This window comes from Marmota flaviventris, chromosome X, assembly GCF_047511675.1.
Source record: "Marmota flaviventris isolate mMarFla1 chromosome X, mMarFla1.hap1, whole genome shotgun sequence".
Classification (NCBI taxonomy): Eukaryota; Metazoa; Chordata; class Mammalia; order Rodentia; family Sciuridae; genus Marmota; species Marmota flaviventris.
In genome coordinates this window covers 19,862,216-19,876,197 of record NC_092518.1, presented here as the reverse complement: position 1 = coordinate 19,876,197, position 13,982 = coordinate 19,862,216, and the positions used below count along the sequence as shown (strand labels likewise).

Below are 13,982 nucleotides of genomic sequence, written 5' to 3'. Positions count from 1 at the left end.
TTTGAGTTTTTAATTTGGTTTATTATTTCCTTCATTTCAAGGATTTCTTTTTTTTCCTTTTTCTTTTTCTTTTTTTTTTTTTGTATAACCTCTATCTCCCTGTTGAGTTGATCTTTTGCTTCTTGGATTTGTTTTTGTAGCTCATTATCAAACTGATTTTTCACTGCCTGTATTTGTTGTCTAATGTCTTCTTTGAGATCCCCAAACAATTTAATCATATATATCCTGACGTCTTTCTCTGTCATTCCTTCTGCTGTAGCTGTCAATTGTTCTAATGTTGTGTTGTCCTGAATTATTTGTGGTACTTTCTTCCCTTGTCTTTTCATGTTGCTCGCGTTTCCCCTCCCCCCTGGCCCCCACTCTATGTGACTGGTGTGTTATTGCTATAGATTTTGTAGTGCTCTTGTATGGTTCCAAGATCCCTCCTTTGTGGGGAAGGACAATGTTAACAGACCTTATATCAACAGTACATCACCTATGAACAAATTATTGTTATTAAGACATTTATATTTAGTCTCAATGTCAAATTGTTGGATTCAATTATTATTTAAGATATAATCAGTAGTTTCATAAAAGGTGTACAGTTTTTGGTAGCAGACAGTGAACTGAGTGATGGGTGTAGGACATTATGCTAAGGGGGAAAGATGTGAGTGTATGGAGTTAATTTACCTTAAGAAATTTGAAGGAGAACTCTAATGCAGAGGGTTGGAAGCTGGGGAATAAACAGGAAGTAACTTAGAGTAGACAAGTACATGGGAGGACAGTACAGTACCTAAAAACAGACACACATATGTATTTAGAAAATGACAGCTGTTAAAATAGTAAAGTTTGGATGCTGCAAGAAGAAAAAAAGAAAAAACGGAAAAGAAAGAAAAAAGAGAAGAAAGAAAAGATAATTAAAAAATTAAAAAAAACAACAACAACAACAAAGAAAACTCTTAGAATTTCGTTTCCTTTCTGCTTCGCTTCTCTTCCAGTAGGTGGCCTTGTATTAACCAGGGTGAGAGGACTTGAGCCCCTCTCCCCTCCATTGTCTCCCTCTTCTGCCTGGAGCTTCCCAATCCTAGTTTCTCTGATTTGCTTCAGCTTTTTCGCTCTTAAGTCACTAGATCCTTCCCCTCCTTTGCTTATCAGGTCTCAACTGCGGTGCTTCTCACTCTGGGGCTCACACCAGATGGTTGGTGCCCTGGTTGCACTGTGCTCTAGCTCCCATTCAGCTGAGAGCAGTTTTTGAGCTGGGTAGTCACTGTGAAGAGTAATCGTCTCTGGGAAGGGAGGGAGGGGAGAAAGTTGGAAACCAGGTGCCTGTTCAAAGAAGGTCTGTGCTGATAGCCAGTGGCCCTGCTCCCCTTCAGCTGAGAGTGGGATTTTGTGCTGGTTATTCACTGTGCCAAGTAATCACAGCTGGGGAGTGAGGGGTGGGGAGGAAGTAGGAAACCAGGTGCCTGTTCAAACGGAGGTCTGTGCTGATAGCCAGTGCTTCTGCTCCCATTCAGCTGAGAGTGGGTTTTTGCGCTGGGTAGTCACTGTGCCAAGTAATCGCAGCTGGGAGGGTGGGGGAAGTTGGGAACCAGGTGCCTGTTCAAACGGAGATCCTCGCTGATAGCCACACCCACCAAAAATGGTGAGAGGGGTTTTCCAAGATGGAGTCAGTCTGTTTCCAGCGCTGGGGTAGTCTGGTGAGGTGTGGGGAGGTGGGATGGCTTTGTGCTGTGGCTAAATTGCAGCCTTGTGGCCTGCATGGGAGTAACAGGCAGCTGTTTAGGTGTTTCTGTTATGCTGCTTGAGTGCCCTGTGTGCTAGAACTGCGGGCTTTGGGTCCAGAGTCTGGAGTCTTACTGGAACACAGAGACTCTGATTTCTGTGCAGGTGGTGGCAGCTCTGATGGTTTCTGTGAAAATTCTCTGTGTAGGGGTCCTGTTGCATGCTCTTAGATGTTGTATTCCGTCTAGGTGAGGCCTTGTGGAGACGCTGCGTGACTGTTTTCTTGGTTTAATTCCACAGAGCAGCCATCCTCTATTCTGCCATCTTGGATCCAAAAGGAGAGAACCTCCCAGCACCCTCTCTGCCTCATAGTGTCAGGTGACCTGAGCTCTAGCCAGAAGTGAAGGAAAAAGCGCTTCAGCCCACCGAGCCTGCACAGAAAACACTAGATGCTGAGAGGCAGAAGGCACTTGGGATCATCCGTTGGATTGGGACTGCTACAGAGGCTACTATGGAGCCCGCTGGAGCCACTGTTCCTGCTGCTGCTGCTGCCGCCACAGCCCAAGTGAAAATTGTCTGCAAAGGTGAGAAACCGGAGAGAAGGGATGGTGGGTTTTTAAGGACAGCCAATGAAGCAACGTGAGTAGTTGGCCACAACTTGAAGTGGTCGGGTTCCAACTTCCTGCTACCCCAAACCTAGCTCAGCTACCCTCTCTTTAATTGGTAACCAACAGAAAACCTTAATATATGTAAATTTTAAAATAATCTTTTTCTAGGGTTTTCAGGCAATCCTTTGACTCCATTATCCTAGTAAGAATTATAATTTCCTTATAGGTCATTTAAACATCTCATTTTATTGTGGTTTTTATCATGGCAGTATTTGATGTGTTGAAAAAAAATCACTCATTTCAGGATCTCAGTATTTTGAATACAGCAGAATATATAGAGATATTGGTAAAAAATTCTGTGTTAAAGAAATTATGTCACAAATTACAGGTTTTTGAACTCATACCATTTGAGGAATAACACCTCATGTTCTCATGTAAAGCCTAGTTGCCCAGAGTTTAACTTTCATTTTAAAAAATTTGAATATTTGATTTCCTAGAGGGAAAAATTGTAAAAATTGAAAATTTCAATTTGGGAAAATAAAGATGCTTTTTTTTAGTGATACAGTCATAGCACCTATCTGAAATAGTTAATGGTGTAGTAGAGGGAATACATAAACTTAGAAAATCTTTAAAAAGTAGAATCCACACTGGGTTCAATCCTAGCACCACAAAACAAACAACAAAACAAGAATTCACTTTTGAACTAAAAGTAGATATTTTACATGTCAAAAAGACCTAAAAGGGAAATAAGGGACACATGAAATTAAAAATGTAGATAAATAAACTTAACCCTATATGAGACTGATTATAGAACCACAAAGAAAAATAATTCACTTTTGGGAGTTTTTTTAGTCTAGAATTGCAGCTTAGTACATACTTCAAAAAAATATTTTTAGTTGTAGATGTGCGCAATGCTTTTTTTAAATTTATTTATATGTGATACTGAGGATCGAACCCAGTACCTCTCATGTGCTAGGCAAGTGCTTTACTTCTGAGCTATAACCCCAGTCCCTTAGATAATTTTAAAGGACCAAACATACAAAGCAATATTTAATCTTACATAGTAACTTTGTTGTTGGTAGTGGCATTGGCATAGTGATTTTAAACAATATTTTGTTTATCATAGGATAATATAATATCCTATTTGTATCAGCGCAAATGATTAATATAAATGTTTTTGTGAACTAAGTTTCTCACAGTAGGAAAAGAGAAACAACGACTACAAAATGGGGAATACTGAGAAATAGCCTGTGAGGTTGCATTTGAATTAGAGATTATCTAAGTTTTTGTGTGCATTTTCTATCTGCCCACTGAGAGTTTGGAAACAATATACATTTGTAACACACGAATTTACAAGTAAAATACACACAGATTTTAATCTTAAATACGTTTTCTTAAATGAACGAAAAACTGAAAGTGAATTACATGTCAAAATACTTAGTGTATTAAATATTTTGTTGGCATGTCATCACTAGTTGAGACACTATCATAAATCCCCCTGATAGGGGAAAAATATCTATGTTCTGTTCTGGATACAACATATTATAGGGTAAGTAATATACTGAGAATTGGCTGGCAGAAAGCAAGACATTTTTTCTAATATTCCAAGTGTTTTAATGGAGAGCTATTTATCATCCTTTCCTATTATCACTTGGTATTTGAACCATAAAGGTAATTAACTAGGAATAAGTGAACCGAATAATATGCCTATACCTGTCCACCCTTTATCAGCATGACTTTATGATACACAGTGGTAGGAGAAGTATTTTAGCTTGGAGGCAAAAAATAAAATATTAATGTTTTTAATATTGAATGCCTCTATGCCTTTAGAACAATGATTCAATAAAGTGAGTCAGGCCTTGGGATTTAAAGGTGTTAGGGTCACACCTGAATAGCAGCATAGTTTCTCTGCCAGCCCCAGGAATTCTGACTTGGAACTTCTACTTGAAGCTATATCTAAAATTCCCCACATGTTTAAATGATACCTAGCATATTTTTTGTGCTCACTGGTTGATAGATAAAAGAAATTGCTAAATAAAAGAAAGTTAATATTATCTGTGGGAACCTTGCATATTTCTAGATTATTTAATTTTATATAAATAATAAATAAAATAACAAACTCTCAAAATAGCAGGCTTTTGTTTGTTTTCCTCATTTTGACATGCTAGAATATCCAGGGGATTATTATGTTTTGAAATGCAACAAAATACCCTGAAAAATTAAATAAAATATTTTGAGGGTGGAAAACTGTTAGTTGGAAGGATGAGATAAATAAATGCATGGCTCACAGAGAAAAAGTAGAAACTGAGACCAAAATAAACAGATAATTTAAGGTCTAAACAAGTAAATCGTTTATCCATCTAAATCCAGAGATATTAAACATAGGCCCTGGTGTCTAAAGTTAAAGGTCATATGTAACAGGATAGGGAGAGAAGGAAAGGGGATAAAAAATGACAATTTATACCAGTGTAAGAAGATTATTTATGAGTATTTATCTGACCACATAAAAAATTAACCTGTTTTTATCATTATTAACTGCATATATATATATATATATATACACACACACACACACACATATATATATATATATATATATATATATATATATATATATAATTATATACTAATATTCTTTAGTTACAAGTATTTGTTGATCATAAATTCTTTGTGTTTATAGGCAAATATAATGATAAAGCATAAATTAAAGGAGCATTTAAAGAAATATTACTTCAAGGCCTAGTGTGGTAGTATCTGCTTTCTAAAATCTCAACTATTAGTTACCAACCTTCTAGTTTAAACTTCATTTCTCTCCATTTATCCACAGGGCTAATTATAAATCTGATTTCCATTTTTTGCTATTTTATCACTCAAAGTCTAGCACACTGTATTACTCTTAAAGAATAGGGGTACAATAAAACACCATGTCTCTGAAATGTCCCTTTTTAATTCTTAAAACACTAGCTAAATTAAGGGAACAATGAGAACCAGCCTGGATCAGGAAGTCCTGACACATATTGTTTTGAAGGATACTGGCTTTCTCTTATGCATGCTGGAAACTAGGACAAGTTAGTATCATCTGTAGAAGGCTACTTTGTTGCATGTATGCTTGGACAGTTGCTCCATGGGATGCTGGATATATAAGCAAACTAAAAAGTTAATGCTGAGGGTCACTGTTTCTGCTGCCTAATGTATAAAACCCCTAAGTGAAGACAGGCGCAGAATTGAGGGCACTGTGGAGAGAATGTGTCACTCATTGAGTCAGCTGCCACTGGACAAAATGCTGTGTGGGAAGGGAGGTAGTTTGCAAAGCACTTTGAATGTCAGAAGTGATATCTATTCAGTGTATCATCATTGAACTTTTCTTGGAGAAGTCAGTGACCATATAAATCATATGTCTTGCAAAAAATTACAAGTTCAAACCATCTTTCATTATGGTCACAAACACACCTGTAGAGATTTTTAACCATGACTCCATCCTTGGATTTCTTCTTTTGGTATGACAGGGAGAAATACAGGCAAATGCATTTCTTATGTTTCCAATGTATAGTGTTTCTAAAGACTTTTTATATCAATTTATAATTTAAAATTTACAGTGTAAGTTACAGAATGTAAAAGTGAATGATTAGATATAGTCAATGGATATTAACAGGATTCGAGAGCATAATTGTTTAATTAAAGTACCTATGATTTTTCAGGCTTTCTAATGTTTCACAAAGGTCATTTTTTTGGCAGGGAAAGTATTGTGTGGAATAAATGAACATCCAGTCAATGGTGTCAGAGAAGAAGGCAAAACATTCTGAGGAGTTAGTATATAGAACATTATCAAGGTAAATACATTATTTGATGTCTTGGAGAAAAATCAGTAAGCTGGATGACTGTTTTCCATTTGAAATCTTGTGTTTGGCCTTGTCCATATCTAATACCTAAGAAAATATTTGGCACATCAAAAATCAACTTAGTATAACAAATATAGAAGCAACTGCTATGAAAATTCTATCATTCAAAATAGGGAGAGGGGATGTTTTACATCTGGTTGTTTACTCACGCCTGTATAATAAATTATAAATATGTTAATACTCATTGATACAGTTTGTAATTAGTAACTATAGTCTGCTCCATTCCATGAATTGCCTTATAATGGTTTAATTCAAAATACGTTGGTTCAATGATGGATATGTACAAATTAAAATATATGCTACAAAAAGAAATGTGCAAACACAAAAACCATACTATAAATGCCTTTGTTATTGAGGTGCCCTATACTTTAAAAAGACCATGTAAAACAATCTACAATCAGTAGTCAAATTATTAGGTGTTTATTCATGTTTTAAAGTAATAATATACATTTGAGTGGATATAATAAGTGTTTCTTAAAAAGAAATTTATTTACGGGGCTGGGGTTGTGCTCAGTGGTAGTGTGCTCTCCTAGCAGGTGTGAGGCCCTGGATTCAATCCTCAGCACCGCATTAAAATAAAAGTATTGTGTCCAACTACAACCAAAAATTAAATACTAAAAAAAAATTTATTTAAACTATTTAATATTTGCCACAGTCTGGCTGGGCGCAAAATCTCGAGCCACTCACAGCCTTGTAGATTCAAACAGCAATTCTTTATTCCCAAAACTCTCACCGGCACTCTACACGCACGTTCTAGGGGAAATCCACACCTCCACCCGGCTCTGCATCCCAAAATACTCTCTGAATCCTGTGAGAACTCAAACCTGAGGCAGCATGATACTCCCTATTCCCAGCAGGATACACCCTAAACCTGGACCCACCCTAATCCAGCAGGATCCTCCCTAAACCCGGATCTGCCCTGGTCCTTGAGCAGGGTCACCTTTCTCAAACATTCATGCAATGTCACTGCAAATGACCTGGGTCCAAGGCAAGCCCATTTCCACAATGGAGAGTCCTCCCTCTAAGCAACATTGGGTAGGCTGACAAAGAAATTGCCATGCGTCATTCCTACTTGGTAATGGCTCAGCAAATATTCTCTCTCTCTCTCTCTCTCTCTCTCTCTCTCTCTCTCTCTCTCTCTCTCTCTCTCACACACACACACACACACACACAAGTCAATACCCAACCATTACAAAAGCAGTTATGTTGTGCACAGTAAAGATAATTTTTTGAAAGTTGTCTGGAATTGCAAAATGTTTTTTGAAAACTTTCTTTAGTATCAATATTCTTTTCCCTTTTACACATAACTGATCAGCTTACATAATGCAATTAAGAGTGTAAAGTTATTTTCATAGTATTAAGCAAGTATAATTGTTCTTTGGTTTTCTAATATCTCTCCCACTTTAAGGTCACCAATGGTTTTTATTTTTATCAAGAACATACATAAGATGGCATAAGAGGGAATAGAGCTTATGTTTTCTAATATACAACAAAGGCATTTCATGTACAGCCATTCAGTTGTGCTTTTATTGGTTAAGTACCATATTCTACATTTTCTTATTATTTGTGTATGTTTACTCTATTATAATCACAAGCTTTCTACTCTGTCATTATTTTGTGTGCCAAATATTAGGATTTTCCTTTCTCTGTTATGTTGGGGCTTTTGATGTTTTAATCACATTTAATGAAAAAACTTGCACACATTTTTATCTTTGTTTTTTTGTTGTTGTTGTTACATCTTGCACAGCATTTTCCAATGCTAGGGGAAAACACATTGTTTTGTCAATACAATCTGATTTGATGTTTAAACAGGAGACAATTTTATTTTTATTATTTTTAGTTCCACTGGAACTTCATCACAGTAAATATTCTTAAACTCTGCCCTATCATTTTTATCCAATAATTATGAAAATTTATGATACACCTAGTTAATATGTTCTACTTCTGATGTTTCTTATCTGAAATGTTAAGCATTTTAGTATATGGAAAAAGCATGAATCAGATATATTTAAATCTTTGGCTCTTAAAATTAATATTTGTGTGACTTAAGGAAAGTTAACTTCTCTAAACCCCTATAGCCTCCTTTCTAAACTGAGGGAAATATGTTCATTCTTTAAGATCTTGTGCGGTTCAAATGAGAGAGTGAATATATTGAACTGAGTAATAGCAAAGCTTTGTCATATTGCAAGGAGTAAGGTTCAATAAATTCAATCCATATTGATCTCCCATTATTAGCAATTTTGAATGGAATGGTATGGTCCCAGTACAAACTTGTTCACCTAGCTGCTGGGAATGCCTAGATTTTAGTTGCTGTATCCAAACCCATGTGATCTGCATTCATGTTGATGTTACTTGTTTAGGTTCATATATTTTGGTTTAAATACCCATGAAAACCTTTTTGGGTCCTATGACTAAGGTAACCAGATAAAGCATAGGATCCCTAGTTAAATTTCAATTTCAGATAAACGATAATTTAAAAAAAATTAGCATGCATCCCTCAAGTAGTAAGAGAGAAGAGAGAAAAATGATAAAGTGAAAATATCTGTCTTATTCTGCTACTGAGTTTGAACAATAAGGTGATAGGTCCTTAGGGTTTGGGATTATTTCTAGGTCTCGGGAGGGGGTCACTGAAAATCTTCATAGAAGTCCCATATCTTATATGGTGTCACATAGAAAGGATAGTATAGCATGGCACAGAATCTGTCAGCTCTTAACTGATTTTGTATGCCACAGAGGTAGTCTGGTACCTAAAGGCTCCTCAAAGCAATGTTTGAAATGCATAAAACAAACAAAAAATAAATAAAATGCATAAACCATATAAGATTATAAAGGAAAATAATTATACTAAGCTAAAATTACCAAAGTAATTCACAATACATTATGATATTGCAGTATATTTACTTTTCATTAAGATATTAATTTTTCAATTAGAAATTGCTTTTTAAAATTGGGTCTCACTTTGCGGCCAGGTTGATCTCAAACTTGTTAACTCAGGTGATGCTACCAGCTTAGCCTCCTATGAAACTGGGACTGTAGGCACATGCTATCAAATCTGGGTAAAAATTATTTTTAAACTGATGCATAAAATCATGAAATTGTATATGTGTATAAGATAACAAGTGATAGTTTCATACATGTACACATTGTGTGATATTTAAGTAAGGCTAAACATTATTGCCTCAAATATTTATCATTTTTATATTAAAAACATTTAAAATTATTTCTTTGTTTTTTTGTTACATCTTGCATAGCATTTTCTTGTAGCTTTTTAAAATGTATTGTACATTACTGTTATCCATATTCTCCCTTCTGTGCAAGAGCACACTAGAACTTCTTACTCCTATCTAACTGTAGCTTAGTACCCTTTGACGAATCTTTCCCTATCCCTCCTCCCCTACTTTTCCCAGCCTCTGGAAACCACAATTCTGTTCTCTACTTTTATGAGATCAACTTTTTTGTAGCCTATATATGAGTGAGGGAGATCATGTGGTACTTGTCTTTCTGTGCCTGTATTATTTCAATTAATGTAATGATCTCTGGGGATCTAAAAATCTCTTGTCATTTCAAAATCATTTTAGATATAAATAATAATTCGTTATGTGAAACAATTATAGTATGGTGTAAAAATGATTTCTATTAATGAGAAATTCATAGATATTGTTAAACTGTGGTAATATGTTGCCCAAATTAATAATCACAGATAATACCAAATTTTATTTGGATATGGTCAAACTAAAGACAGGATTTTTTTTTCCTATTTCAGTGCATGGACACCTTAAGGTATGGCTACACATGTTAAAAATTTCTGAGATAAAACACTAGCTTAAGTAGCACTTAAGTTAGCACTCTCTCCAACATTTTATTATGAAGATTTTAAAATTTAGAGCAACCTTGAAAGGGTTTTACAGTAAATACCTGTATGCATCTCCATGGATTGTACCATTAGTATTTGAGTACATTTATCATCTACTTATATTTTTATCCAGCATCTGCCAATCTTATTCACTGATATATTCCAAAATAAATTGCAGACTTTATACAATTCTTTGCAGAATATTTAAGTGTAAATAGCTTTATTTGCACTTAATTTTTCTTCCGAGGCAAAACTGACATGTGATGAAGTGCACAAATTCTATATGTACGATTACTAAATTTTGACAAATGCATATGCTTGTGTGATCCAAATCCCTATTAAAGTAGAGGACAAATTCTCTCATTTCTTTTTACATATAGTCCCTGTCATTGCATATATTTTAAATATAGTTGATTAAGAGGCTACTTTGTGTCATTTTTCCACACATTAAGAAATAACAGAAAGAGATGAGAGGGTAGTTCGGTCATTGGGTAACTGGAGTTTTAAAGGGAACCATAAAAAGATGGAAATACTGAAACAGAATGTGATAGTTCCATAGTCAGCAGCACTAGATGACAGTGTTTACCCAAAGAGGAGGTGATTATACCAACTTAGGGAAGGGAAAGAACTATCTATCATCTTTCTTTTTGACTTGTGGTTCAGTCCCCAGCAATCTCCCCTCATCCCCTGTCCCTTCCCTCCACTACACCAGTCCTCTTCAATCCATTTACAGCTTAATTTTTTAAAATTAGTGTCCTGTGATTACACTCAATTCTGGGACTCACCATGTCTCAACCATGCGTGCACATATGCAAGTTTGGTCAGATTCATTCCACTGTTCTTCCCTTTCCTCCATCCCTTATTTTTCCTCCTCAAAACTTAAGTAGGAGAAACTACCATGTTAAGAAATGCAGGTCAGTTTGACTCTCTTTCTGTCACCAAAACATTACTTTATAAGACTAACATAATGGCAGATCTGGGTAGTTCTAAACATCAGACATGATTATTAATACATACCTTGAGTAAAGAATTGTTAATTAACTAGGATATCTCAAATATAGATGTGACTTTTCTAATTACTCAAGTAAAATTTACCCCTTCCTCTATGGTACTTGTCATCACCTGGTGTGCATGCTCATTTGCTTAGTTGTCTTTGTGTGTGTATTTTCTCTGTCATGATACATTATAATAGGTTTTATCCATTTTAGTCACTTATTTTTTCCAATCATGGTTGAATGGATTTACAGCTGACTGAAGAGATAGATAAGGACTTTCCCCCCTAAAATGTATTTATTTTCCTTCCTGTAATATTTATTTATTTTTTAAACATTTTATTTTTTAGTTGTGAGTGGGCACAATACCTTTATTTTATTTTTATGTGGTGCTGTGGATTGAACCCAGTGCCTCACGCAGGCTAAGCAAGTCTTCTACCTCTGAGAAACAACCCCAGCCCCCCTTCCTGTAATATTTAGTTTAATTAAAGTTCTTTTCCTAGTGAGATATAAAATTCACCTTCTAGCTGTAGTGGGCCCAATATAGTTTGGGATTATGGTTAGAATGTGTAGCTTTTGAAGCCTGTGTGTCTAGACATAAATCTAAGATTGTCCCCATAGTAGTATTGTAATATTAGTACAATCATTTAACCCCCTTAGTGTGCCCCAGTTTTCTCATCTGCAAGAAAGTGATAATAATCCAATTTGAGATTATTAAGTGAGCTAATGGATGAAAATTATCAGAATGTATATTCAGTGCCTGATGATGCTGGCATTGTTGTTATAAATTATTATTTTTCATTCAGATTAACCACTTTGGTCCTCACAGGGTGAAGGAAGAAACAAGAACCCTGGCTAGTCATGCAGCTTCTGAGATGTATCCTTATATTGAATAAAATCCAAGAAGTCCAGTCTACTGTAATATGGAAGAGTATTAAAAGACTCAGTCCAATTGAAAAGAATAGAACTTTATTCCAGGGAAAACAAATAATCTATGTCTAGGTTTTCTTTGCCATTTGCACCCCTATCAACTTGATGTATCTTTTCAAAGATGTAAATTTTACTTACAGACATAGTCAAAGAGGAAAAAAATAGTAAACTATAAATGAAGAATTTAGATTTGAGCTCCAGAGTTGACAATACTGATGATAATGGCATAAAAACATATTCTTAGCTCTCTGGATATTTTTCCTCATCTGTCTGTTGAGAAGGTCAAACAAGACAGCATCAAGAAATACCATTAGGGCTGGGGATGTGGCTCAAGCAGTAGCTCGCTCGCCTGGCATGCGTGTGGCCTGGGTTCGATCCTCAGCACCACATACAAAGATGTTGTGTCTGCCGAAAACTAAAAAATAAATATTAAAAAATATTCTTTCTCTCTCTCTCTTTAAAAAAAAAAAAGAAATACCATTAAATGGTTCTGTAGCATCTACCACATCAGGGAATGAAGGGCACAAACAATATGCCATTAAGTACACACACACACACACACACACACAGTTTTTTTTTTTTTTCTTAAAGGTATGGTTATTCTTTTTTTGCTTTGTGTGGAAGACAAAGACATGAGGATTAAAGTATTCCTAAACTTTTGACATTGCTTCCAGAGGTGCTATTTTACAGAATACTACTTTAGTTTCCTCTCACACATGTAATGATATCATTATACATTATTTCTAAGCTAGAACTAAGCAACATGAAATGTTCCATAATATCAAACCCACAAGGAAGAGAGTGATTTAGTTTTTGGATAAGTAAATATTTTAGAAAATTAAAATTACCCAGATTACCTTTAATTATCAAAATCTTCAACTTCTAAAAAGTTTGAGTCATTTTAACACTATCATGATGACTTTAACAAAATATATGTAAGTAATTGTACACTGTTTATTAAAATAAAACTCTAGGGATGTTCATCAATTTTTACACTATGATAATAGGTACCTATAACCTTGGAGGAGGGTACATGTGACTCTTTATCTATAGCCTAAATGTACCCAGATTGCTCTTCTGTCTTAAAATATTAGAATTATATTTTGATTCACCATGCCCATGAGTTTAGCAGGTATTATTTCTGACAAACATTTTTGAGCTACAATTTCATTTTAAACAATCAGAAAACCAAACAATATAGAAAATACTTAAAAGAAAGAAAAAAAAAAACATAAGGTGGCCTGAGAGGACTTTCTTGTAGTAGAGATATTCAATGCATGATACTGATTTCAAATATTCAAATACTTTAAAATATTTTTACATTTCCAAGCTATAGTCTAGGTTGAGGAACCTCTTGGAAAAGTAAGTCTTGCATTAGCACAGTGTTAGTGCCATTTGTCATAGTGTCACTAGGTATTTATTTATTTCCTTTGGATTTAGTGTTCAAATGGAATAAGAACTTTCTGGCTCATATTATACATCAGTCAAATGTTGGGTTATCCAAACATGAAGACTGAGAACAAATTTCTTTTAAGCAAAAGGTCACAAAATTCAGTTGAGCACCAGCCATTACAAAAATAATAGGTAATAGTATGAAAAAATTGTTAAATTTAAGAGCATTGCAACTAAAGGCCAAAACCACTTTCCACTGCTGTGATTTCTACTTCTCTGAATTTCAATGACCACTATGTATGAAATTCATCATATCTGTGTGGACCTGAAGTCCGGGTGAATAACTCAGACTGTTTTTGTGTGCATACACATTAGGGGAATATTTATACTTATGTATGAAACTAATATCCTTAAGAGTCTACCCAAGGATTTGTTAATCTACTTAAATTCACTATTTTTTTTAAAAACTAGACATAACTCGACATAAAGTTATACAAATACAAACAGATTTACTACAAAAAATTTTAATTAGTTTTTTATTTACATATGACAGCAGAATGCATTACAATTAATATTACACATATAGAACACAGTTGTTCATATC

General features: G+C 34.8%; 1 long non-coding RNA gene across 1 annotated transcript; it reads left to right on the top strand.

Annotated features, from left to right (window-relative positions):
• Positions 1 to 2,016: 2,016 nt before the first annotated feature.
• LOC139703356 (uncharacterized) lies at positions 2,017 to 11,906 on the top strand. The gene is made up of 3 exons (XR_011705731.1): positions 2,017 to 2,288; positions 6,048 to 6,142; positions 11,886 to 11,906. It is a non-coding gene; the product is annotated as an uncharacterized lncRNA (long non-coding RNA).
• Positions 11,907 to 13,982: the final 2,076 nt, after the last annotated feature.